Below are 26606 nucleotides of genomic sequence, written 5' to 3'. Positions count from 1 at the left end.
CCTTTAAATTCTCACCTAGTGCAGAAGTGCCCTTCATCAGTTCCAATGCCTCTGGCACATACCCAGCCTCCCCATTTTTAAGCAGCTCTAGTAATTAAGAAATTTTCCCTCACATTGGGCTGAAATCTGCCTCCTTGGAACCTCCACCAGATATCATGTTAATGGAATTTTGACTTTTGTGCTGTAGTGAGAGCTGCCCATTTTGGAAATAGCAAATAAAAGGCACAGACATTTTTTGAATCCTTACGCAATGTGAAGTAACGTATCTGTTAATTGAACAGTGAACTGAAAATAAGAATGGTTGGAAGCAACATTTTTCATTTTCTCCATCTGTAAATAGGGCGAATAATCAAAAGTTCAGCCATACTGTAAGTGATGCATGTAATATTTACTTTGTGGGCGGAATTATTTTTCAATTGGAAGTTTCTGAGTAGGAAGAGGGAATATATATTTTAAGCAACTTCTGTTTTCCTATTTTTTTAATTTTAAAAACATTTAAAGAGCCTTTTTTAAACTCATCGTCCCAAGCTTATCCTTCTAGCTTTCTGTATTATACAAATAAGTATTAAATAATTAAAATATAGTATATGTCTCATAAATATAGGTTTATCAATAAGAACAGGTAACATTACCTACATTTAATGGAAATGTAGCTGTTTGATCCAATGTAGATTTCCCCAAGGCAAATCTTAAAATCTTTAAGTTTTAAAACTTAAAACCTTAAGGAAAACCCCAAGGGGTAAACAGAATACCACTTAAATGGGAAGAGAACAAGGGTCTAGGGTCTTCTAAGAGTCTAATAAAATTCAGCAAGAAATCAGAGACTTGACAAAACCATAACCTGTTATAAAAAGGACAAGTTGTGTTTTCATAGGACAGTCCTTCCAAAGGAGAACTTTCCAAACTTGATTTCAGATTTTGCCTTGAACTGCTGCTTGGTCACATTTTAGTATCTGTACCTCATTCTGATGCTGTGAAGCAAAAAACGTTCACATTCTTATTTTGCAAGGGAAGAAACCAAAGTAAAGTCAAACCTGATTCGTGCTGGCCAATACTCAATTCTATATTGATACTAACATTCCAACAATTGGGTTAGTTTGGTGCTGTGTTCTCCTTTCAGTGAAATTGTTCTCTTTGGTTAAATTCAATAGTTTCCCTAATAAAGACAATGGAAAACCAATATAGGCCTGTGGAGGAAAAGAGTCAGCATTACTTAGGGCTAACAAATGCTGTTGTGGGCACTGTTATGCTTAATGTGCACGGCTTGCCTGAGGATTCTGTAACCTGGGCTCAACTGTAGTTGACAACACTGTACTCACAGACAGACCACCGAGGCTGTTTTCGTCTTTGTCCTTCAAACACAGTGAGAATATCACAGGTTACATCATCTATGCCTTCAACACGTACTAGGGCAACTTAATGCAGTGCCAGTCATTCATAGGAAACACTTTTTGAGTGCCTAAGGTGAGGCTGAATAAAACCTGGTCCCTGGCTTCACAGAACTGGCAGCTGAGTGAGAGAGACAGACTAGCCCATCAATCATTTCCAGAGAAAGTAACAAGTTCTTCGCGGGAGCCACGCAGTCGAGGGCAAACGAATCAGAGCGGGTAGTGGGAAAGGGCTTCTCAGAGGAGCTGACTTCTGAGCTGTCAGTAGCAGAACGTAACCATCTCTGACTTCAACTCCCAGCACTCAGGTGAGAAAGTACCTCCTTACCCTGCTTGTCTGAGTTCTTGACACGGTAACAGCCAGATGTAGTGCCTGTGCTCTAAGAGGAAGAGAAAGAGAGAGAAAAGAGGAAAGAGCAACGAGAAGGAGAGAGAGAGGAGAAGGACGACGAGAGGGAGACGGGAGGGGAGGAGAGAGAGAACAAGAAGCAGAAACTAAAAGCCCCATTGTAGGCAGGGTCTGGAAGTTGCTAGACATGGCCAGGGGGATGAAGGGTGACACCCTGTGCCCCAGCAGTTTGCATCCTCAACGCGGGTGTAAAACCTAGTGTACGAACCACCCTTCCTCCTTGCCAGGCAATGGGACAGGGGGACATGGTCTCCTCCAACTCAAGGAGCTTGGGTTGAGCCAAGGCAGTGAGCTGCTGCCTTCCTCCCCCAGAGAGGGCAGCAAGATGAAGGCGCACATCCCTATGCTCTCCCACAAAGTGAGGCCAGACACGTATGCTAATTCCCCGAGGTAACGTCTCCGCACAGAGCGCACTCGCACCCCGGTCCTCCACCTTCCCAGAAGTGGAGCCCATGATGATGCCGCTCTGCCTCCTTCGGGACCCCACTCCCCACCCCGGAACTCCGCTGAAGGTCAGAAAAAAAAGTGCGGGTGATTACCTCAGGCTGTCCTCCAGGGTCTCCTCGTCGGAAGAGAAAGTCCCATTGCTGACACTCGGGGGAGAGCGACACTTGCGCCCTGCAGACGCCTCCTGGGCCGTCGACGTGCCTTTCTTTTTCCTTTTGCCAAACAACTTCTTCAAAGGCTGGAATTTGCCTCCCTTCTTCTTGTCTGTGGATTACAAGATAAACACAGGCTGCAGTTTGACAGGGCTGCCCCTCTGAGCCTAGAGCGAATTACCACCAGGCTGCGAGCCGGGGCAAAGGGCGGCCCAGCTGTTGGAGCCAAGAGCCACCCGGCCGCGCGCCAGCGCCGTTGCTGGGCAGCCAGTGCGCGCAGCAGCCGCAGCAGTGGGCGAGGCGGGCCCCGGGCATGGGTCCTCCGCACCCCACCCCACCCCACCCCCGCCCCGGCTCTCGACAAGCGCCCGCGGGCACCACGAAGGGCTTCCAAGCTTCACGGTGGTCAGCAGGGCATCCCCTGCACGTGCCACACGAAGCTGCTGCCGGCTTTCTTTTAACAAAGCAGATGGCCAGGGCCCCTTTCCACGGAAGAAGCTGAGAAAAACACCTATGACAGACAGGTGGTTAAAAGATTTATATATCTATGTATGTGACTTACATATATATATCATCTCCCCTGAGAATCACTCTCTTTCAGCCTTTGTTAGGTAACCGAAGATAACTGCTAACTCATGGCGTAAGCTTTGTCCCCAATTCCCTTCATCCCCATGTATTTCCAGTTTATTCCTCTTGTCTCCTTTTAAGGTCTACTATGAAGAGCCCCCAGAGGAGCTGCTATGAACATCTTTCCATATATTACTTGATCCAGTCAGGACCCAGGCTCACTGCCAGCACTTTCTACAGATATTTTAGGTAATACCTTTCAGTTCTGCTCCTTCAGATACAAATCCCTCCAAATTACTCCATTCCTACCCCAGAAAAGAAAGTGTAAATCACCCTCTACTAGGAGAAGTATCTTCTCAGATCTTTCCTTAAAGAGTCATTTATCCAGTGGTCAATCTTTTTTTAAAATTATTTAACCCTTACTATGCATGACTGCTCTAAGACCTTTACAGATATTAACTCAGTTATCTTCAAAACAACCCTGGGAAGTAGATACTACTAACATCCCTATTTCACGGATGAGGAACCTGAGGCCCAGAGAGATGAAATTACTTGTCTGTGTCATGGGAGACATATCTTGGAAGCTGAAGTCAGGAGCTATGAGGGAAAAGGAGAGATGAACACTCACAATGTGTATAGAAAAGTACTTGCACAAAACACACAGGTACGAGCCCGCAGCTGGGTATCAGAGCCCCCAGATCTCTGCTGGCCAGAGTCTACAGAGAGATCTGGGTACAAAAATGAGGTTAATGATGTTCAAGCTAGTCATCTCATTTCCTCTGGTGATTTGCAGTTCTGGCCTTACTAGGAGTTCACAGAAAATCTGACATGAGGAAGAAACTACTTTGCTCTGAGCAGTGGCGTGAGACAGTGAGGAAGCAGAAAGTATAATCACCAATTACAAAAAGATAACAGTCTGGGCTTCCCTGGTGGCGCAGTGGTTGAGAGTCCGCCTGCCGATGCAGGGGACACGGGTTCGCGCCCCGGTCCAGGAAGATCCCACATGCCGCGGAGCGGCTGGGCCCGTGAGCCACGGCCGCTGAGCCTGCGTGTCCGGAGCCTGTGCTCCGCAACAGGAGAGGCCACAACAGTGAGAGGCCTGCGTACCGCAAAAAAAAAAAAAAAAAAAAAAAAAAGATAACAGTCTGGAATGCTTAGTATAAATACAAACACACCTTCAAACTTCATCGATCCCTTAAATAACATACTGTATCACCCTTAAAAGGAAAGGAGATTTACAACATAGCAGATGCCCCCATACATAAGACACTGTGCTAGGCATGTAGTCCTCTGAGTTAAATTATTTAAAAGACAAGGAAATGTGCAATATAATTGAGATCATGTCATTTAAAAATGGTAAAAAAAAAAAACCCTAAAATTGGAGTGTTTAATTTCAGAATGTCTGTATGTTTTCAGTGGTTATTTATTCAGGAGTATAGGCCAGAGATTTTCACGAAACCTACTTTTGGTTCCCATCAGTAAAATCTCCAAAGGCTAATATAAAAAATTATAATCAGTAGTTTTTGAAGACCACCACAGAATATTAGGGAAATGTTAGAAGAATTGATTCTATATAAAATGAGTCAATTTAAAAAATTTAAATTAAAAGAATTCTATAAGGTGCCACAAGTATCATTACATTACTACAGAATTGGTCTTTGGCACTGCCTGATGAAATAAGTGAGTACTTTCTCTACAACTGTCCAAGGCTCAAAATATGTAAGTGACATCTGATTCCTAAGTTTGACAGCATCATAGTAAATGGTCAAACAGTCACTTATGCTACATTTCACTTATTTCTGAGGTAAAATTCTTTTTTTTTCCTTTTATATCAATTGCTTTTTTTCCCACTGTAGAAATACCTAACCCCAAATTCTCTAATCAGAAATATTCTAAAAGGCCATAGCAAAATTCTAAAAGTATCAGTTATGATAACATCATTACCTCCAGCCTTGGCCCACAAATCTAGCTTTTAAGCTAAGTAGAGAATTTTAGAATGTTAGAATTTATTGATGGGGGAAAAAAGTCATCCCTTTCTCTAAAATCAAGGTGGATTTGGTGGGGCTCAGTTGAGCTGGAAGCAGAGAGTTAACTATAATTAAAGGCAAATTAAATTACAGTTTCTTGCATGGGTATTAACTAATGGGTGACTTGGTCTACATGGTCAGCCAAGAAGGCTGATGAGGGCCTTTGTAATGCTCGGTGTCTTTTTTTTTTTAATTGGGGTATAATTGATTTACAATGTTGTGTTAGTTTCTGCTGTACAGCAAAGTGAATCTGCTATGCAAATACATATATCCACTCTTTTTTAGATTCTTTTCCCATATAGGCCATTGCAGAGTATTAAGTAGAGTTCCCTGTGCTATACAGTCGGTCCTTATTAGTTATCTGTTTTATATATAGTAGTGTGTATGTGTCAATCCCAATCTTCCAATTTATCCCTCCCCCCATTACCCCCTGGTAATCATAAGTTTATTTTCTACATCTGTAACTCTATTTCGGTTTTGTAGATAAGTTCATTTGTAGCCTTTTTTTTTTACATTCCACATATAAGCGATATCATAGGATATTTGCCTTTCTCTGACTTACTTCACTCAGTATGAGAATCTCTAGGTCCATCCATGTTGCTGCAAAGGGCATTATTTTGTTCTTTTTTATGGCTGAGTAATGCCTCAGTCCTTTTTTTTTTTTAATTTATTTTTGTCTGCCTTGGGTCTTTGTTGCTGCGCGTGGGCTTTTCTCTAGTTGCGGTGAACGGAGGCTACTCTTCATTGCAGTGCACAGGCTTCTCATTGCGGTGGCTTGTCCTGTTGCAGAGCACGGGCTCTAGGCATGTGGGCTTCAACAGTTGTGGCACATGGGCTCAGTAGTTGTGGCTCATGGGCTGTAGAGCGCAGGCTCAGTACTTGTGCACGGGCTTAGTTGCTCCGCGGCATGTGGGATCTTCCCGGACCAGGGCTCGAACCCATGTCCCCTGCATTATTAGTAGGCGGATGCTTAACCACTGCAACACCAGGGAAGTCCTGCTTCAAGTGTCTTGAATGGGGGCAGCCACCAGATAAAATATTTGCTGCACTGGTCATATTGGGGGGGGGGCGGGGCAGAAAGTGAACAGATAGTCTGGGAGAGGACACCAGGGTATGGAAGCCTCAGCTCGGAGAACTTGGTGGGCTTCATGAGGGTACAGAATGGCCTCCTTCAGGTGACCTATCTGTAGAGCTGGCCGCTTGAGGACTGCTTGTAATCCAGGCAGCCTAGCACTTTGTGCTGCATGGTATATGGGCAATCACTTGGCATGAGTCCATACACATCATCCTGGAAGACGTGTCAAAGTCCAGATGTCAGATAGCACCCGCCCTTCTCATAAATTACTTGGGGAAGGCTGCTTCATCAATGCCTTACTTATTAACCGGAAGGTAAAGGAACAGTAAAACCTACCTGAACTCTCCATCCAACAAACAATCCTCTTACCATGAGAAAAAAAAAGATTCTAAGTCCTAAGAACACCAATCTTTCTTCGGAGGAGGAGTCAGAACACAGAAGCTTTTGTTAGAAGTCTGCTTCAAAGTCTTAGTGTTTGGTGACATCTCAGTTATAAAAAAAAAAAATTTCTCCGATTCTCATTTCCGAAATTAATTATACATTCCTGTCAGAAATATCTTTACATTTTAAATAAAATTTAAAAGTTTATTTTTATGATTATTTTATTACTGACTGTGGCAATTAATTATTTTTCCAGGATTAACTTTAGAAAAAACTCAGTAATTGCAACGAGGTCCACCCAACATTCGGACAGCAAACTGTGATTTAGCAACATTAATAGGGAATAAAATTTTGTAAATCAGGGAAGGAGCTATACTCTTATTTACTTGATTCCCCAATTTTCTTCTCAATGTTTAGGTCTAAGATCTTTTATATCAAAAAAGCGAGTACTGGGCTTCCCTGGTGGCGCAGTGGTTGAGGGTCCGCCTGCAGATGCAGGAGACACGGGTTCAAGCCCCGGTCCGGGAAGATCCCACATGCCGCGGAGCGGCTGGGCCCATGAGCCATGGCCGCTGAGCGTGCGCGTCCGGAGCCTGTGCTCCGCAACGGGAGAGGCCACAACAGTGAGAGGCCCGCGTACCGCAAAAAAAAAAAAAAAAAAAAAAAGCGAGTACTAAGAAGCAGCCCGGGTCTCCTCCGAGTCTCACTCTTCTAGATCCCACTTCGCTACACATTTAAGATGCCTCGTGGAAGCCAAAGCCTCACTTCCAGCGTGGCCCCTCCGGCCAGCCGGGCACCTCAGATGAGAACTGCACCCAGGCCAGCGCCCGCCGCTCAGCCACCCACAGCGGCTTCACCACCTGCTGTTGGCTCCCCTGCTGCTGCTTCCCGGCAGCCAGGTCTGATGGTCCAGATGGCAGCCACTGCAGCCGGCGTGGGGGCTTCAGTGGAGGAAGTAATGCTGAGCCCTCAAGGCTTGACATCACTCACCAGGAGCCTTGGGGAACCCAGCCTGCACAGCAGCAGCAGAGTGGCCCATGCTTTTTTGAGGTGAAGCAGTTTTTGGAGTGTGCCCAGAACCAGGGTGAACTTAAGCTATGTGCAGGTTTCAGTGAGGTGCTGAAAACAGTGCAGATTGGCGAACGGGTTAGCTTCATCAAGAAGTTCCAGTTGGAGGCATGAAAAATCATCTCTCATGACCACGTTGGTTTAGCATTAAAAATATAATTGATAGTGAAGATATAAAGTGTGAAGCCACCAGTTAAACCTCTCCTCGATCATTAATAGCTTTTGTGCTTCAGGACTGCAGTGGAAGAGGGTATTCTCACCATATAGAAGCTCACAGTGATGGTGTTGAGTTTGGGGCTGGGTGAGTGTTTGTGTGGCCACTTAAACATGCTTTTGTTTGTGAATTAATTAGACTAAAGTGATTTTCTTTCCAAAAAAAAAAAAGCAAGTACCTAAATTTTATGAAGCACTTGCAATTCTATGCTACAACCACCATTATGAAAACCTGAGCATGTGTCCACACATAGCCACTCAATAAACTATTTTATGATCAGTTTATGATTTGGGGGCTGTAATAACTGTCTGTCTCCCTGGAATCAACTGGATTAAGTACATGGTCATCAACAGCAGCTATTTTTCTTGACAAATAACGCCAATTGTCATTGTGAATATATTTGTACAGATGGGGCCTAAAAGATCAAAGCAATTTTCACAATGCAGTAAAACAGAGCACTTCTGCAATGCTATTAACATTCCAAAATACAACGGTCATATAGAAGGAGTATGGCTTCGCAAAGTATTCTCTAACATTAAAGTATTTAGAATGGCATTTTAGAAGTTTACAACAGAAATTACTTTTGTTGGGTGGTTGGGACAGTGGGGAGAGGAGGGGAGGGAGAAAAAGAAATGTTATTTCTACTAAATTTGTTTTTTTAATGACTGCAGCTCTAGTTAGGGGTTAAGCATGTAGGCCCCAGAGATGAGAGCAGTTGGCCTGAATCCTGATCCCATGTCTTACTAGCTATGAAACATCTGATTACCAGCCTCTGTGGAAATTGACCATCTTAAATGGTAAGACTGAGTTTATAGGAGAAAAAACAGTGGGTATCACATTTTCTTAATATTTCAGCATTTCTCTGCCATAATTTTTCACATGAAAGAACCTATATCTGCACATACACTGCTTCAGGGATCACAGTAATTTTCATTCTTTAAGTACTGAATTGAATTAATTTATTTTCATCATCCAATAATTACTTTAGGGAATTTGTTTTCATTTAAAAAAGTACTCACTATCCATTATTTCATGGATATAATTACATACCATTTGATGGCTGCATCATCATAATTGCTAGTTTATATAGAAGATTCTAAAAATTAAAAATCGCTGGGCAAGTCAAGCAAATCTGATTCATTTTCCATTTGTCATAAGAATGCACTTCTTACATTTTCATTTCTAAACCTAAAATAATAAAAGCATACAATTTCTCTGCATTGGATTTATACGCTACACTTCCAAATGAGAAACAGAATTTCCTCTCATAGTTCTTCTGGAGCATCATAAATGCCTTAGTCTGGAGTTTCTCAGAATGTGCTCTGTGGGTCAGTACCAGGTTGTTATTCAAAGACCAGTACATTTGAGAATCCACGTAAAACAAAGTTAAACATGCTTCTTTACTATGGGACCTTTCAGAGTCTTTACTATGCTGATATCATTATTGTGCTCCAGAAGGGCAGAGAACACGCAGTGCTGCCCAAACTTGACTTTCTGGACATCCATCATGACTAGTGTTCCTCTGAACACACTCGGGGAAACAATGTCTTCACTATTTCTTTCAAATACCTTTTAATTTCTTTAGGTACCATATATTTTATACACACTAAATTCCTCCCCTAAATTCCGGAGCACACTGCTCAGTAAACATGAGTTTACATTACTAGAGTGTACGTCTAGCAATCTTTTTTAACTGAACAGTTTCTTCTCTAAAGTATTCTGATGTTCCAGGGCTAAGAAAAGCACTGCAAAATTCCTCTTAAATTAGTAAAATGATAGGATTCAGGCAACTGCTGTGTACCGTGTCCTAACACGATGCCTCACACAAAACAGACACTCAGTATACAGATGGACTGTTCTCTATTCCCTTAGAGCTAGACATGCTTTAGAAATCAGAAGTTTTCAGATTGTACAGAGGCATATTTAAACCCCAGTGGGGTCTGTGACAGCGCTTTACAATCAAATGCAGTGTTTCTGGAAAACATTTATATTCACCTTACTTTTTGCTAACAAATGAATTTGCGCCAAACTTACAAAGAACCTTTGGGAGTTTGAAAGTACAGATAAAGGGTGGTGATCTCTTTAGGCAGCACCGTCAGCCCCGTAATCACACTTGTTCTGAAAATGCAAGTTTGTTCCAATGTGATTGACATATGTTATCCCATCCACGAGAAACACTGAGTGCGGAAAACTGCACTCTGCTGAATTGAGGTGTGTAGGAACACACAAACCCCCCCCCCGCCACATACACCTCAAATGTCTACCAGTTCCCGCAGATTGCCACCTGTGTTATGAGATAAACCCAAGCACATGTGGTATTACAGCTTTCTGTCCCATTTTGGGAAAAAACCCCTTCCACAGCCTCACGATAACACAAGTTGCAGCCATCCGATGCTCTAGTCCACGAGAAAACTTTATCTTTTTCAAGGTAAAGTACTATATATATTGGAGTATTGTTTTATTTCATCATCATTTAACATGTGTAAAACTGTGCTACAATTTTTATTAGGTGCCTACCCTTTTAAATAAGTCACAATTTTTTGTGTTGTGCTCCTATCCTCCCATTAGCCCTTGGTTTTCACTTTGTGATTCTGCATAGCTCATTGATTTTCAGCAATACATATGTCATGTTATAGCAAAATTGACTGTACATGCTAAGCAGAACCTACTGAAATAGGTTTGTACTGTATTTACTAGGTCTAAGCAAGGACCAATCGTTTCTTTGGCCCTTTATTTCTCCAAACCGCATTAATGGTTCATTTTTCTGGTTTTTCCCATTGGACTATCTCAGAATCCCCTTTTACATGTTTCACAATTCACAAGAGAAACCAAATAATACTGAGAAGCAGTAACAGAGGCAGATACGATTTTTCATGTGAAGTCTCAGTGTTTGGCCACATTTCTCCCACATGCTAGAAGACGTGTGGGTGGTGGTTCTTTTCACTGCCAATTTCTGCCACTTGAGTTTCAGAGGGTGCTGTGAATCAACGCCCGACTCTGAGCGGAGAATACGGGCAGGGGGAGCTGCCCGATACCTTGCCCTGCATATTTGGTGCAGCAGCCAACTACCTCAACAAAGGCTACCTCTACACGAGGGCTGAACACCTTAAATTCATTTCCATTCAACACATACTATTGAACACCCAACACCTGTGGGGTCTGTGTGGGGCCCAGCTGGCAGCACTAATGGGTAAAACAAAAGCTTTAGGGATATCTGAGGCTGTATCAGTCAGGGTTTAATCAGAGAAACAGAACCAGCAGGAGGTGTTTTTGCACGGGCATGTGTGCATGTGCATGAGTATGTGCATGTGTGCGTGTGTGTGTGTGTGTGTGTGTGTGTGTGTGTGTGTGTGTAAAATACATTAAGAGATTTATTGCAAGAAATTGGCTTATGCCAGGTGGAGGCTGGCTAAGCAAGTCTGAAACCCATAGGGCAAGTCCTCAGGAAGGGCAGGCTGGAATTTGCTGCTGGTTCACAGGTGGAACTTCTTCTCCCAGGGAAGCCTCAAGTCCTGTTTTTAAGGCTTTTCAATTTATAGACTCAGGCCCACCCAGATTATGCTGCTTAATCTCCCTTTTGCTTAAAGTCAACTGATTATGGACTTTAATTACATACAAAACATCTGCACAGCAACAGCTCAATCAAACAATATTTGCGTTTGATTAAATAACCAGGGAGTATAGCCTAGTCAAGCTGACGCAGCAAAATGATCACACTCCACCCTCTGTCAACTTGGCACTTGTGCTCAGCTCCTCAAACCACGCTTCATTTCCACATAAAGCCAATAACAAAGCCATACTTCCACTGACATGATACAAGTATCCTACGTACATCTGAAAACACACTAACCCGTTCCCCAGAAGAAGGTGTGAAGTCCTTGAGTGATGCTCACACTTCTCCCGTAACTTATGAGACATAGAGTTATTATTAATACATCTTATGTTAGATGACAAGGAGATAAAAAAACATATTTGGTTAATATATATACACACACATATTCATAACAAAATAAGGAAGAAATACTCATAGCTATCATGGGTTGTTTCTGCAACGGTCATGTGGTTGTACCTGGTCTTTATAGCTATCTTCTTCCACTACCCATTCCACATTCCTTTTGCTCTCGGCAAGGACCTCAGCTGGTTGTGGTTCTTTGCCTGGTGAGTTGACTCAAACCTGCATTCCTGAGGAACTTGGTCCATTAGCTGTCCTGAACTGGGTTGTTGTAGTTTTTGATTACCGCACAGGACATGGGAATGCTAGTATGCCCTAAGGGACCTCCTCTATTCCAGAAAAACTCTTCCTTACCTCCATTATGTAGTAGCAGCAATTTTCCCTTGGTAATCAGAATCAATCACTCCAGCTCACACAGCCACCCCCTTCCTTGCCTGTTGATTGAGAGGAACCCAAAGGAGCCATGTGAGAGTCTCAACAACTAGTTCAGTGGAATCATTGTTGTGTCTCCTAGTGGAAGCATTCCACCTATTGGAACTAAGAACTCTAGACAAGCAGAACCTAAGGTCAAGGGGACAGAAAGAAAAATCTTCCTACTGGATCACTAGGGGTAAAAGAAAATGAAGTCACTCCCATTTCCACCCACTGATTCCTGGACCAATAAGCCTGGCTATGAGAGAAACAGCACCATATATTGGATACTAACTTAGGACATATACTGCATCCGAGAGGACATTGTCCCAGCCCCACCAAGTATTGCTACCTCACTGGCACTGTAACTGAGTCTTCTAAAGGCCGTCCCACCACTATATCAAGCCAGCTGCTACAGGATGATGGGGAACATGGCAAGACTAGTGAATTCCATGAGCATGGGCCTATCAAGTTCCTTGATCAGAAGTGATGCCATGTGACCTACCATTATAGTAGATGAGACAGTATGTAACTGCACGGATGATAGTTTTGACAGAAGCATTGCATGCAGAGGAGGCAAAGCTGTATCCAGAATGTCTGTTCTAGTAAGAACAAAGTGCTGCTCCTTCCATGATGGAAGCAGTCCAATTTAATGAACTTGTACCAGGTAGCTAGATGATTACCCCAGGGAACGATGTCATACTGGAGACTCAGTGTTGGTTTCTGGTCCTGGTGAGTGGAAGTCAATAATGCTGCTGAGCTCACCCACATCCTCCATCCCTGACACCATGGCCATTTTGTTCATGAGCCCATTGGGCAATGACAGGTATCCATAGAATGGGTCATCCTATCCCTTGACTATTAAAATCCCCCTCAGGTCACTCTTTGGAGAGCATCTACATGAGACACAAATATCTTTTTTTTTTAACTTTTTATTTTATATTGGAGTATAGTTGATTAACAATGTTGTGTTAGTTTCAGGTGTAAGTGATATCATATGATATTTCTCCTTCTCTGTCTGCTTACTTCACTCAGTATGACAATCTCTAGGTTCACCCATGTTGCTGCAAATGGCATTATTTCATTCTTTTTAATGGCTGAGTAATATTCCACTGTATATATGTACCACATCTTCTTTATCCATTCCTCTGTTGATGCATATTTAGGTTGCTTCCATGTCTTGGCTACTGTAAACAGTGCTGCAATGAACACTGGGGTGCATGTATCCTTCGGACCATGTTTTTCTCTGGATATATGCCCAGGAGTAGGATTGCAGGATCATATGGTAGCTCTATTTTTAGTTTTTTAAGGAACCTCCAAACTGTTCTCCATAGTGGCTGTATCAATTTACATTCCCACCAACAGTGCAAGAGGGTTCCCTTTTCTCCACACCCTCTCCAGCATTTATTGTTTGTAGATTTTTTGATGATGGCCATTTTGACGGGTGTGAGGTGATACCTCATTGTAGTTTTGATTTACATTTCTCTAATAATTAGTGATGTTGAACATCTTTTCATGTCTTCTTTGGAGAAATGTCTATTTAGGTCTTCTGCCAATTTTTTCACTGGGTTGTTTTGATATTAAGCCACATGAGCTGTTTGTAAATTTTGGAGACTAATCCCTTGTCGGTCACATCATTTGCAAATATTTTTCTCCCAATCTGTGGGCTGTCTTATCATTTTGTTTATGGTTTCCTTTGCTGTGCAAAAGCTTTGAATTTAATTAGGTCCCATTTGTTTATTTTTGTTTTTATTTCCATTACTCTGGGAGATGGACAGAAAAAGATACTACTGAGATTTATGTCAGAGAGTGTTCTGCCTATGTTTTCATCAAAGAGTTTTATAGTGTCCAGTCTCACATTTAGGTCTTTAATCCATTGTGAGCTTATTTTTGTGTTAAAGAATGTTCTAATTTCATTTTTTTAACACGTAGCTAGTCTGGTTTTCCCAGCACCATTTATTGAAGAGACTGTCTTTCCACCATTGTATAGTCTTGCCTTGAGACACAAATATCTTAAAATCCTTCACCCAATCAGGGAGGTCTGTCAACATACTTCTTGCCCAGATCTCTCTGTCACCAATTTTCCAATCATATTCCTTCCAAGTCCCTGACCATCCTGCCGAACCACTGGCCACAACCTATAAATTGTTATAGACTTATACCATTTCTCCTTACCAAAAACCAAACAATCAGATGTGCTGACTGACATTCTACCCACTGGAAGGATTTCCCTTCCCCACTGTCCTTCAGGGCTGCCCTAGGATGGGGCTAGAGCATTACAACTTTCAAGTGGTACCTGAATATCATGCAAAACCATCAATAACGAGCCCCAATTTTTCTCTTCCTCAGTCAACGGGTCATAGGGAACTCCCCATGAGGCCATAGGTGCAAGCCGGGAGAGACAAGGCAGTGAGCAGGAGTGGGGACCAGGGGCATCTGGGCCACTTCTTCATATGATTTCCTTGTGCCTTCAGGGCCTGCCTGAACCTGATTTAGTCTACAGCACTTCCTTCTGATGACGGAGTGCTGCATGCATGCCCAGCTTTATGGCTTAGTGGGTCAGACAACACCCAGGTCATAAAGGGCAACTCAGGTCACATGGTAACTTGGTGGGCCATGGTTAAGTGTTGAGTCTCTGCTAACACCCATGGGCAAGCCGAAAGCTGTTTCTCAAAAGGACAGAGTTATCTACAGAGGATGGTAGGGTTTTGCTCCAAAGTCCTAAGGGTGTGTCCTGTGATTCACCTATAGGGACCACCAAAGGCTCCAAACACCATTCCTATCTGCCACTTAGACTTCAAGCAGCCCTGCATCTACTGGATCCTATGGCCCAAAGGGCAGAGAAGCTTGTGCGGCAGCCTGGACCTGTTGCAGAACCTTCTCTTGTTCTAGGCCCTACTCAAATGAACAGTTTTCAGGTCCCTGGGTAAATGGGCCCGAGACCCAGGTGAGGAATATGTTGCCTCCAGCAACCAAAGAAGCCAACTGGGTGCTGGACCTCTTGCTGGTGGTGGGAGGGGCCAGATGCAACAACTTATCCGGCGCCTTAAAAGGGATATCATGACATGCCCCAGGCCACTGACCTCTAGAAATTGTATTAATATGAAAATCCCCTGAATTTCAGTGGGATTTATTTCCCATCCTCTGGGCATGAAAAGATTTTACCAATATGTCTAGAGTAATTGGTCTTCTCTGCTTACCATGTCCAATCATCATGTTTGCAAGGTTGTAGCCTCTGTGATATTATTATGCATCACTTATTTCTTTTAAAAAAAACAACAACGATTTTTAAAAGATTCAATGGTCTCAGTTTGCTATTCTTTCAATATTGAACTGTTAACAGTTCAAGTTCAAAATCTTTATGTCTTTACATTGGTACCTTCATTAAAGTGAGAGCTGGGTGGTACTCATAAACCAGAAAAGGGCCCTAAAGAATGTAATGCTTAGGGCTTCCCTGGTGGCGCAGTGGTTGAGAGTCCACCTGCTGATGCAGGGGACACGGGTTCGTGCCCCGGTCCGGGAAGATCCCACATGCTGCGGAGTGGCTGGGCCCGTGAGCCATGGCTGCTGAGCCTGCGTGTCTGGAGCCTGTGCTCCGCAACGGGAGAGGCCACAACAGTGAGAGGCCCGCGTACCGCAAAAAAAAAAAAAAAAAAAAAAAAAGAATGTAATGCTTACTGAGGATTGATGTGGAGGATATTTAGTAACTCATGTGACTATAATGGGTTTAACTGGAAATGAGCTAAGTGGTTAGACAGCTGAAAATTCTGAGAAAAAAATGTAGTAATTATTGATAATAGAGATTCAATTAAGGTTAGTTAAATAATTAGTTACAGATTTCAGAATGATTTGATTGACTAATATTTTTTTTAAATTTATTTATTTGGTTGCTTGGGGTCTTTAGTTGCAGCACGCGGGATTTTCGTTGCGACATGCAGGATCTTTAGTTGCAGCATGCGGGATCTAGTTCCCTGACCAGGGATCAAACCCGGGCCCCCTGCATCGGGAACGTGGAGTCTTAACCACTGGACCACGAGGGAAGTCCCTGACTAATAATTTTTTAAACTTAAGGGCAGGTGCAGTTTTAATCCCCACAGGATAAAAGGTGACTTGAGGGTCAAATTCTCAAACCTTGCCTGAGTATGTAAAATTCTTAGGGATGTAAGACAGAAGCCACTAGGTTCCACTATGTGAGCATCGATTCTTGATAAATTTAGCAGGCATTCTCGATGGTACTAGTGGGAAATGAACCAAGGTCAGAGTGACATTCATGGGTCTTGGAGCCACTGGGCTAAGTGCTTGTTGCTTACTGAGTCGATGACCTGTGAAATACAGATCCAAGTGGAAGCAGAATGAAACCGCTAGTGTTCAAATGGTCTAGGAAAGGAATACAACCTCACCTGGTCCTCTGTGCCTACCTATGGGTAGAGCTACTCTGATATAATTTCTGAAAACAGAAAAAAATACTGTTTTAAAAGATTTTCAGATGAAATTATATAGTCTGTCTCAGTACTCCAGGTTGGGTCAGACAGTCCGGTCAGGCTATGCTTCTTTGATCCGAACGCCATTCCTTTGCACTAATACCAAGTTTCTTTCTTTTGGCCCCTTACTCTGTTCTCACTGGAGAGCGCTCTGTGGGGATGAGGCAGTCCCTTGAGAATCACTGCCCTCCCACCAGGTTTCTCATGCCCAGACTAAATTTTGGACAATAGCTCAGAGAGGTAATAGATTCACTCTGGCAACGTCCTATCCTGGAGAGACAAAAAAGACACAACCACTATCTGTTTTGTAGAACCTTTCCATTAATTCGTGCACCAGATACTGGCAGAATAAATGACAACTTAATTCTGAGATTCCAAAGGTCAGTGATTTAAATTAACACCCGTATCTTGGATGTGTTACTTCTTTGACTAGTAACCACTGGGTTCGTGTGATGTGGGATCAGGGGAAAAAATCCAAAGCTGTCCTTTGCCTTTTATGGTTGGGAATCATTTTGGTGAGGAAATCTAGGTTCTGTGGTGACAGGTGTCTTAGAAATGCAAATATTTGCCACACAACTCCCTGTCCAAAGCCTTCAAGGAGAGTCACAGGAGCTCTACGGGCAAATATTTCTGCTTTTTGGGTTGTCTGTTTAGCATCACCAAGTCCAACAGTGGCTACAACTGTGATGTTTTTGTGTGTACTCTTTCTCAACAATAAAGAGACATGCTCTTCATCTCAACAGGTCATGAGAATGTGGGGAAACAAGCCCCAGAATCTTGAAGATCTGGGTTTATTTAGTCACCGCTACCATTTTCTTGCTTCTTGGGACCTCAGTTTCCACATCTGTAAAATAAAGAGACTAAACTATATACTATCTAAAGTCCCCCCCTGTTCTAAAATTCTATGAACCATTTCTTTAAAAAGTTAGGGAAGTTTAGAATGTATTCTGGCTCATAAAACCTGTAACTCTTTTCATAAATTATCTATTAATTATATTCATTATATTTTCTCCATTCCTGGTTTGTCTCCTAATTACACTTGTTTTGTTACATCATGCTTATTTTGCAACATTAAGGACCTTCAGGGTTTGGAAGAGGCAATATCATAGTCTGCAAGTTGGCAAAGAGAGCCAAGTCATTCCATTTCTTTGTGTCAGAATCCAGATTCCCAGTCCTAGGAATGACAGTGCTGATAGAGAAGGAATAGTGCCACAATCCTAGAACCTGAATCCCCAAACCTCATCCCCCAGCTGCCTTCCTGGGTCAGACTCAGTGAGGTTTTCTAAGAAAAATGACTACTATGAGCCTCAACTCTGGGCAAAACATGTGGACCTGCCTTGAGACACACTTCTAAGATATCAGGGATTACATTAGCCACTCAGGGTTCTTTTTAAGTTCTGAAGGGCAAAGTCAGATGGGTCCCAGACAATCTCAGATTTATGGGTCAATGATACAAATGGAGACAGCTTTAGTCGATGACCAATTCTGCCCCAGTACATTCAGATTTTGCCAGCCTTGGATTTGCCTGTTTTTCTCAGTTGTATATTAAGGAATGTACACCCTATCTGGATTCTCATTCTACCTAATAATCCCACAACTCTATGCCCTGTCTACCAAACTCAGTCCATCTATGGAGAAGCAGTGTTATTCTGTCTAGCACAAGTCAGCACTACCTCTGCAAGAGTCCTGTTTCCATGGTGATCAGTGCAGATCCGGGATGATGACTAATCAACAAATATTGACTGCAGTCCTACTGGGTACAGGGCACTGAGCTGGCATTGGCATAACACAGGAATTCTTGAGTTCCTCACACCAGCTAATACTCAAAATTTAGAAGGAGAATAATTTGTTTTTCAAAAGTCACAAAGTTTTCAAGATTCTGGCCTCCTATGAGAAAAAGTTGGAGTCTTGCTAGGGGAAAACCCCCTGATAGCAGTTGATAGGGTTTTCTCTATCCAACGATCCAAAGGTTTTAGTGGTAGTGGCGACGGCGGTACGTGTGTGCACTGGGCGTGAGCTGAAAAGAAGATGTAAAGTCTTCCCTCGGGGGCTCATAAAGCCACGGAGGTTTGGTCTAAGGGGAATCCTAAGGCCAGTGTCCTTCAAATAGTGGGTGACAGCCCATTTAGTAGACCCATTTAGTAGACCCATTTAGTGGGATTTAGAATGTTTTAAAACTCAGTAGAAAAGAAGAGAGTGGAGTAGAATACAAAACAGGGTGAGTACAATTTCCTGAAACTTATGTTTCTAGTTTATATATGTGTGTTTCTGTCTATGGGTATTTATGACTTTATACCCACATATGTTCTGATATAAGATATAGTTCTTGCTCTAGATCAAGTCATAAATACTTGAGAAATGCTAATAAAAAAATTAACACACTTCCCAGTAAGCTAGGCATGCATTTCGATGCAGGAGTCAACAACTATTTATCGACACAAGCCATGGCATATGTGGTGGGCACTCTGGCTAAATGAGAGAAAGTAATGCATGCAAAAACAAGCTAAGAGCTGCCAAAGTGATTAAATAAGCTCCCTGACACTGCCAAAGTCAGAGCTGACGTTCATACTGCTGAAATCTCTACTCTGGCTTTGATCATTCTGCTTCTCGAGCAGCGAAACTCTATCTCAGAGTTGACCGAAATCTTCCACTTCTTAATTTAAAAAGGAAGAAAGCTTTATTAAACTTGAGTCTTTATGGCTGTTGAGCTTGGTTTTGGAGCATTACTTTAAAACTCCTAATTTGGAGCCTAACTTTAAAAAAGGTACTATGCTTTACCTTTTGTATATGCTTTACCTTCAATATAAAATTCCTTCAATAAAAAATTTCACGCAGGAAGTCAACTCTGCTTGCACCAGATTCATTTCTGCCCATTCACATCACTTTAGTTTTCAAGTGCCTTTCACAGAACAATTTCAAGGAGTTGGGAGTGACGGTTAAGTCACTACTTGCTTTCCATGTCGGACTAGAGAAGCTAAGTTAGCTGAACAAGGTCAGATGCCAAGTGAGTGAAGAAAACAGGTCCCCGGACTCTGAGCCAGGCAGGCACTCAGATCAGAAGACAGTCTGTTGAGGAATACTCTATTCCTCTCCATCACTTTTGCGAGGATTCCCTTCCTAGACCAATATCTATCCTTTCCTAGACCAATATGAAGCACCAGGAGATTAGGCAAAAGACTGAAGAAGGGCATTCTGGAGCTGTTAAACAGAAGTAACGTATTAGGCTACAAATCACGTGGGAAATTTCAGAACTTGGTGCTCAGCCCCCCAACCACATAGGATGAAGATATGAATGGATTCAAGGAATCTTTAGATATACTCATGAATGATAAATTCCCAGCGGTTACAGGGGACACTTAAGAGATATTTCAAAATATGTTCGTAATGAAATGAAATTGCTAGCAGAGGGGGTAGATGCTATTTTTTCCCATAAAGAATAAGACTAGTAAACTTTGTTAAACTTTGGCTATGTGCCAGGCTTAAAGTTTTACATGTAATATCACACAGCCACTCTGTAAATTATTATTTTTCACATTTTATAAGTCAGGAAACTGAGGCTCAGAGAGGTGAAACGATTTGTCCAGTGCTACATGGCTAAGAAGTGGCAGTGCTGAGATTCAAACCAAGTCTGTCTGATTCCAAATACCACGATCTTAACCATTTTGCTGCATTCCCAACGTGTGTCTTGGTGACACTACTTGACACCAAGTCAAGTACATGAGGCAGATGAGCTCCAGGGTCAGATACTGGGTTTGAGTCTCAATTCACTTACTAGCTATGAGACTCTGGGCAAGTTCCATAGTCTCCTAAATTTCTGTTCTATTGTCTGTAAAATACGAATAATACTACAAAGCTTACTGACTTCTAAGGATTAAATTAAATACTGCATATAAAGTATTTAGCAGAACGTCAGCATGTGGTAAGTACTCAAAAAACGTTAGCAATTATAGTGCTAGTTAGTATTAAGAGATTCACTGAATTGATGAATGGGTATGTCTTGACCTTTTTGGGGCATTTCTTAGTTGTTACTAAAAAGAGAAAAGATGAGGAAAAGGAGAAGGGAGAGGAGAAGAGTGGGAAATAGGGGACCAAACGGGAGAAAGAAGAAAATAAAGAGGAAAAAAGAATGTTAAGAAGTACTTAATGAGAAAAAAAGTTAAAGAGCTTTAGATATTTGTCAGAGTAATTCAGATTTACTCAGAAAATGTAAATAAGGTTTCTTGATCCTGTTTCACCCCAATCCCAGAACATATTAAATCTCACTGGCACGTGGTAGTATTCTAGATAGTGAAAGTAATGTTAACCCTCTTTCAGGGTGCCTACGATTCTAGACAAACATATAAACAAGTAATGTTGGTAACATACAGATATACAGGCAATAATAGACATATATACAGTTTGCAATTAAAGTTCAAATAACCATGAGGTGAGGCATTCTCTTGTTTTCTAGGAGGGCTAGAAACCGACCTATATCCTGATAATAGCACTAACTCTGCAGGTGCTGCCAGGCTCTGGGGTAAAAGGCACACAGACACATTCCTAGAGGAATCCTCCGCCCTCCAATACAATCCAAGAGGACTCTGGAAATGGAGGCTTTAGCAGACTCTGAAAGACAACTGTCAAGATAGGGACCTGGTGTTTCAGTGAAATATAGTGCCTCTAAATAATGCACTGAGTCTTGACTGCATCTTAATTTTTAAAAATCCATGCTGATGTTTTCTCTCCAAGCAGACCGTAAGCTCCACGAGGGCAGTGTTCTCTGCTTCCTTGCACCCACCCCTTACGTGACCCACCTAATTGTGGTGGAAGCAAGGAGGCACTTAATAACTATTTCCTGGCTGAGCTGTACTTCTAGCTCACTGAAACTGAGCAGGTTAATTACCAAAGGTTTAAAACACAGAGTCTTTCATGCATGAGCAACACCAGGTCCCTCAAATGTGCATTTTTCCTAGTAAGGCGCCAGCTCTGACTCAGGATGAGTTATTTCGAGAAATATTTTCTAATAACTTGAATGAAGGAAGCTCTCTGAAAACAAATCGCACCGTGCCACCCTCTGTGATGCCCCTGACTTTTCAGTGGGAAACAAATCAGGCTCCTGGTCTGTCTGCAGGGAGAGCCTGCATGAGAACGATAAGCTGAGTATTCTCTAATGGGATCCCACAGCCCTGCCACTGGGGAGAAATTCCACGTCTGGGGCTGCTGGGATGTTTTATTCATTTACTTATCTATTTGGGGAAGGGGGTACCATATAGAATTATCCTCAGCCTCACGGAATCCACTCTCGCATATTATTTATCTTGATAAAATACTGTGGGATGCTGAAAGCAGGAAGCAACCCATGCAAAATCCCCTTCCAAATTTCACGACAGAACTCTCTGGTGAGTTTTCCTCTCCCAGTTATTGATTGGAAGGTCCCCAACTATGGGAAGAGAGGAAAGGAGTTGAGATCCCTCATGTAACTCTGCAAACCAAAATGGGCTTTTCTTTAGATGCCGGAGTCACCACCAGCTGCCACTCAACGACTGCCAGATGACACAGCCGGAAAAGTGGCTGATACATTATCACTCACTCACAACACAGAAATAAAGCCAGGTGAGAAAAGGCCATGTGGAGAACAGTGCTTCATTGTACAGGATAGATCTAGCAACTCTTTTGAGACTTAAGAGTTTCAAAAGATATTGACTACATCTGGGCCCCGACTCTCAGCTGATGAGACAGAAACAGAGGAATAGTTTGCAGAAGGGTCTCAAGCCACAGTGGTTCTTAGGCTTTTAGTCTTTCCCACAACCCCCATGACAGGTGATGGTCACAGAGCACAAAGCTTGGATTATGTGTAACTCCCTGCCTTAGCAATAATGCATCCTTTTCCCTCACATCCAACAAAACTTATTAAAATGAAGGTAAGTGGGAATGGTTTGCAGACGGCTAACTCTGAATGCCCTCAGACTTCTTTTGAGAACTTAAGTCCCTGACTAGTAATAACAGAGTGCTTAGGGGATACACTGCTATAGAAAACTGTTGGATGGAGGCCAGAAGCTGGAGGCCATGCTCTGATGTCATTAAGGGTGACACTGGTGCCTATGTTTCCCCCCATTGCCCAATTTCAGACGGCAAGTCCGGGGCCTTTTCTTCACATTCCACGCACTTACCTTCTGGGCTGACTAAAGCCGGAAGTTTCCCAATCAAACAAATGAGACTCTTCCAGCTGGCAAATTATCCCAGTCAGAGACACTGCAATATGGGGGGATGCATGGCCCAGTAGGGTACGTAGGGTAAAATCTTCCACAGCACGACTCAGGTTAGGTACAGGTACCGTGGGGTTGGCTTTTGACGTGTAAGGAGAAAACGGCCAGCGGAGGACTCAACTCAGGATTCTGTCCCTGACAGTTACTCCAAGAAACACTGTGTGAAACGGCAGAGCTGCCCTCCACGCTACTGTGCCTGCTTTCCTTCCTGACCCTGAAGTTATCTGTATACCAACTAACTTCACTTACCTTCACCTCCCACACGTGGCCCCAGGTGAAGATATGTACATAGATATATAATCTTGTCATTAAAGTAAGGGAGTTAAGAGGGAAGAGATTAGATATTTTAGTTCCATTCAGCATTTCCTAGTGTTAGAGGATAGGAAAACGGCATCTCAAGGAAGTTTCCCTTCCCCTATATCTGGCAAAATAAAGATCTTCAGAGCACTGCAGACAGGAGATGCGGTCAGGCACTCAGGCCGGCAGGTTGGGGCTGGATGTCATAGTCTTAAGTACCCGCAGGACTCTGCCAATGCCTCCTCTCCATCATGTCTACCTAGAGCAAATGCCAGACACGGCCTCTGAGCAAAACAGACTGAGGCATCACATGAGAAACACATCATAGTCTATCTTTTGCCTGAATCTCATTTAAAAGAAGAGAGAACCAAAGGAATTAGATGTATGCTAATATAACAATAACCTTAAGTGCAAATTATCTGCTACCTCAACCAAACATTGGAAATTTGATTTTTATTTCACTTCAATGCAGGGCAATAGGAGAGTGAATGTTTGAGAGAGATTACAGGTAGCAAGGTACCATTAGGTATTCTGCTCTTGCATCTGACTTCAGGAAAACACTCTCCCAGCCAAAGCAATGACTCATCTGCTGCTGCCAATGTTACAACAGGAGCTTGATTTGCTGCAGCAGAGCAAACAATGTAACACTCCTTAGAAGAAAAGCTCTGCTGTAGCATTTCTGAAAGATTAAAGTCAGTGCAGAAAATGGAAAAACACTATCACTATCACCCTTTTACGTTAAAGAGAGATGACCCAACACGACTTGAAAGTACCAAAAGCCTTAGTTCAGAAAATCAGCAAACATTTCTACATCTGTTTGTTTTTCATTGTTGCTGTTTTGTCTTATTTTGCCTTTTTGGCATGTAATGAAATATTATATTATAGAAATCAGGCCCAAGGAGATTTGGGGAGAACCTGAGGTTATACTACATGGACATTCTAAAGAAATGATGAAACCGCTAGCAACTATATGCCAATGATAATTGGTAGAGAGTCTTTAAATTTAGATTCATATTCTCATTCACCCAACAATGTCTATGGCCTATCCACTATGAAAAACCCTCTATAGAAAGGATAAAGATATCACCAATATAAGATAGGAAATGATATGCCACATGGGAAGGGCATGGTTATTTCAAGGAGGGAATGATCATTTCTAAGATAAGGAAGGCTTTCTGGTAGAAGAGGAAAAGGGACTGGCCTTAAGGATGAATAAAAACACGGAATGTTCAGAAATCAGGGTGAAGACTTTATGAGTAATGAGCACAGAGATGAAGGTGAGAAAGCGCAGGGAGTCAGGGAGCAGTGAATAGTTCAGATTGCCGGAGGCAGACAAGACTTAGGAGAGCTACCAGACTGGGAGGCCAGATGCGTGGAAGGTCATGACACAGACTAGACAGACACACAGATACATGGAGAGTGGGTTCAGCCTTCCCGAGCTGTAAGCAGGAGTGAAATAAAAACTTTAACAGGACAGCTACAGGGCTGGGACAGCCCACTTCTGGGCCTGATGTTAACTCTTTAGTTCCTGTAAAGGATTGAATGGGTTAGGATAGGAAGCGTTAGGACAGCTAGGGTATGGGGAGCGGTGGCACTGGGGGGCTTGGAAGAGGTTACCATTTACCAACGAGTACAGAGTATTTCATAATTTTAGCAACTGATACAACCAGACCAATGTATGCTAGCTGGATTTCAGTTCTAAGGTAAGGTAGATAGATAGATAAAGAGAGAGACAAATAAATAAATAAATACATGCCAAAAACTAACTAAAGCTTCTGTTTTTCAGATCGTGGACTGGATCTCTACTTGGATATCCCATAGACACCTCAAACTCAGTCAGTCTAAAACGAAACCCGTCATATTCTTTCCTAAGCAGGTAACATCTTATGATCACTTCAGGAAACAGCATCATAAACTACTCAGGCACTCATGTCATGATCTGGGAATCACTATCAGGCCTATAACATCATTGCCAGCATAAGAAACCCCTTCCTAGCTTGGGGGAACCATCATTGCATGAATTTTGATGGGAGCCAGGTCAACTCTCTCTTTCACACTCTATGCTTCTGTCTTCAGAACCTTCTAAAGTTTCCAGAACATATCAAATATAAGGTGGTCCTGAATCTCAGGCATTCTCACATTTTTCCAGGAAGACCATCTTCCCATTCCCTGACTTCGATCACTATACATACATAATATTTTAGGGATATAGTTGAAATACAGTCAAAACATGTTCTTAAAATATTATATTAATTTAATTATGCCTATGTTAAATTAAGTAATATATTAATCTGGAAATACTCTATTATTCAACTATGACATTTTATAAATCAATAATAAACAGTTTTTGATAATTTCTTTAATAATCTTTCTATTTCTCTTCTCACGCTTTCTGAAACTTATATTAATAATATGTTGGACTTACTGGAATATTCTCCAGTTTTCTCACTTTTTCTCACCATTGCCCATCTTTTTTTCTTTTTTTTTTAACTCTCTGGGAAATTTCTGCAATTTCATCTTCCAAACTTTTTACTGAACTATCTACTTTGTAAATGATTAATTTCCGAGAGTTCTTTCTTATCCTCTGAATGAAGAGCATCCTACTCTTTTTTCTCATAGGCACTGCCTTTCTCTTATCTCTTTGAAGATTTAACTATGTTTTCTTTGAAGTTTTCTTCTGCTCCCTGCATTGCTTCTGATGCTTTTGAGCTCCTTTTTCCTGTTTCTTCACTCTGGTCTCTGCCTTTCATGCTGGATGCTTTAATCAAATGTCTAGTGATTCTTAGCCGTCTATTCATATTTCATAATGAAGCACGAAAAAGCTGTTTTGAAGCTAGCATATGATATGAACTGGTAAGCTTCACTATAAAGTATTTGAGCAAAAAGCCAGGTTGATTTTTTGTTTTTCAATACATAGTATATAGGTTACAGGCTAAGTTGCTACAACAAAGAGGTCCCCAAATACAGTGGCTCGTACATATTAGGAGTTCACTTCTTTCTCTTTTAACATTCCATAGTCGATGGTTGGTGCTGGACAGGCTGCTGCTGGTCTATTCTTCCTATTTTGCTGTTCCACTGTCCCCCAGAGTCTTGCCCTTGTCCACATAGCTGAGGCTGTCTCACCAGCAACACATCCACATCCCACCCTTGAAGGGAGCAAGAGAAAGGGGAGGACAAGCAAGTTTAAGAGAGTGAAGAAGAAGCTGCTCACAGGGCTCAGAAGAATTTAGTCAGTGGTGGCACCTCGCTGCAAGGGAGCCTGGGAAATGTAGTCCCCGCCTAGGCAGCCCTGTTCCTTACCAAAACTCAGAGGTATTCTGCTGGTAAAAAGGATAAAAGGGAGAATAGATACTGGGGAGCTTTAGAGTCTTTTCCAAATCAGGGACTCCCAAATGTCAGGATCCCCAGGTATTTCTTCTAGAGGTGGATCGTCCAACCTCTCCCCTGGCATATGCAGGCTGCTGGCATTCACTGTCAAGTGTACATAAGGTT

At 42.4% G+C, this 26606-nt stretch overlaps 1 protein-coding gene and 1 pseudogene across 1 annotated transcript in view; one reads left to right on the top strand and one right to left on the bottom strand.

Moving 5' to 3' along the window:
- CRACD (capping protein inhibiting regulator of actin dynamics) overlaps window positions 1–26606 on the bottom strand; it is a 273931-nt gene that overhangs the window by 57948 nt on the left and 189377 nt on the right. Inside the window, exon 3 of the mRNA XM_073805295.1 lies at window positions 2337–2508. The gene's annotated coding sequence lies outside the window, so the exon portion shown is untranslated. The remainder of the gene's footprint in view (window positions 1–2336; window positions 2509–26606) is intronic.
- On the top strand, window positions 7123–7659 carry LOC101317983 (putative coiled-coil-helix-coiled-coil-helix domain-containing protein CHCHD2P9, mitochondrial; annotated as a pseudogene).

The sequence above is a fragment of the Tursiops truncatus genome, chromosome 5 (genome assembly GCF_011762595.2).
Source record: "Tursiops truncatus isolate mTurTru1 chromosome 5, mTurTru1.mat.Y, whole genome shotgun sequence".
Classification (NCBI taxonomy): domain Eukaryota; kingdom Metazoa; phylum Chordata; class Mammalia; order Artiodactyla; family Delphinidae; genus Tursiops; species Tursiops truncatus.
Note: the sequence above shows the minus strand (reverse complement) of the source record. Positions and strands in the feature narration are given on the sequence as shown.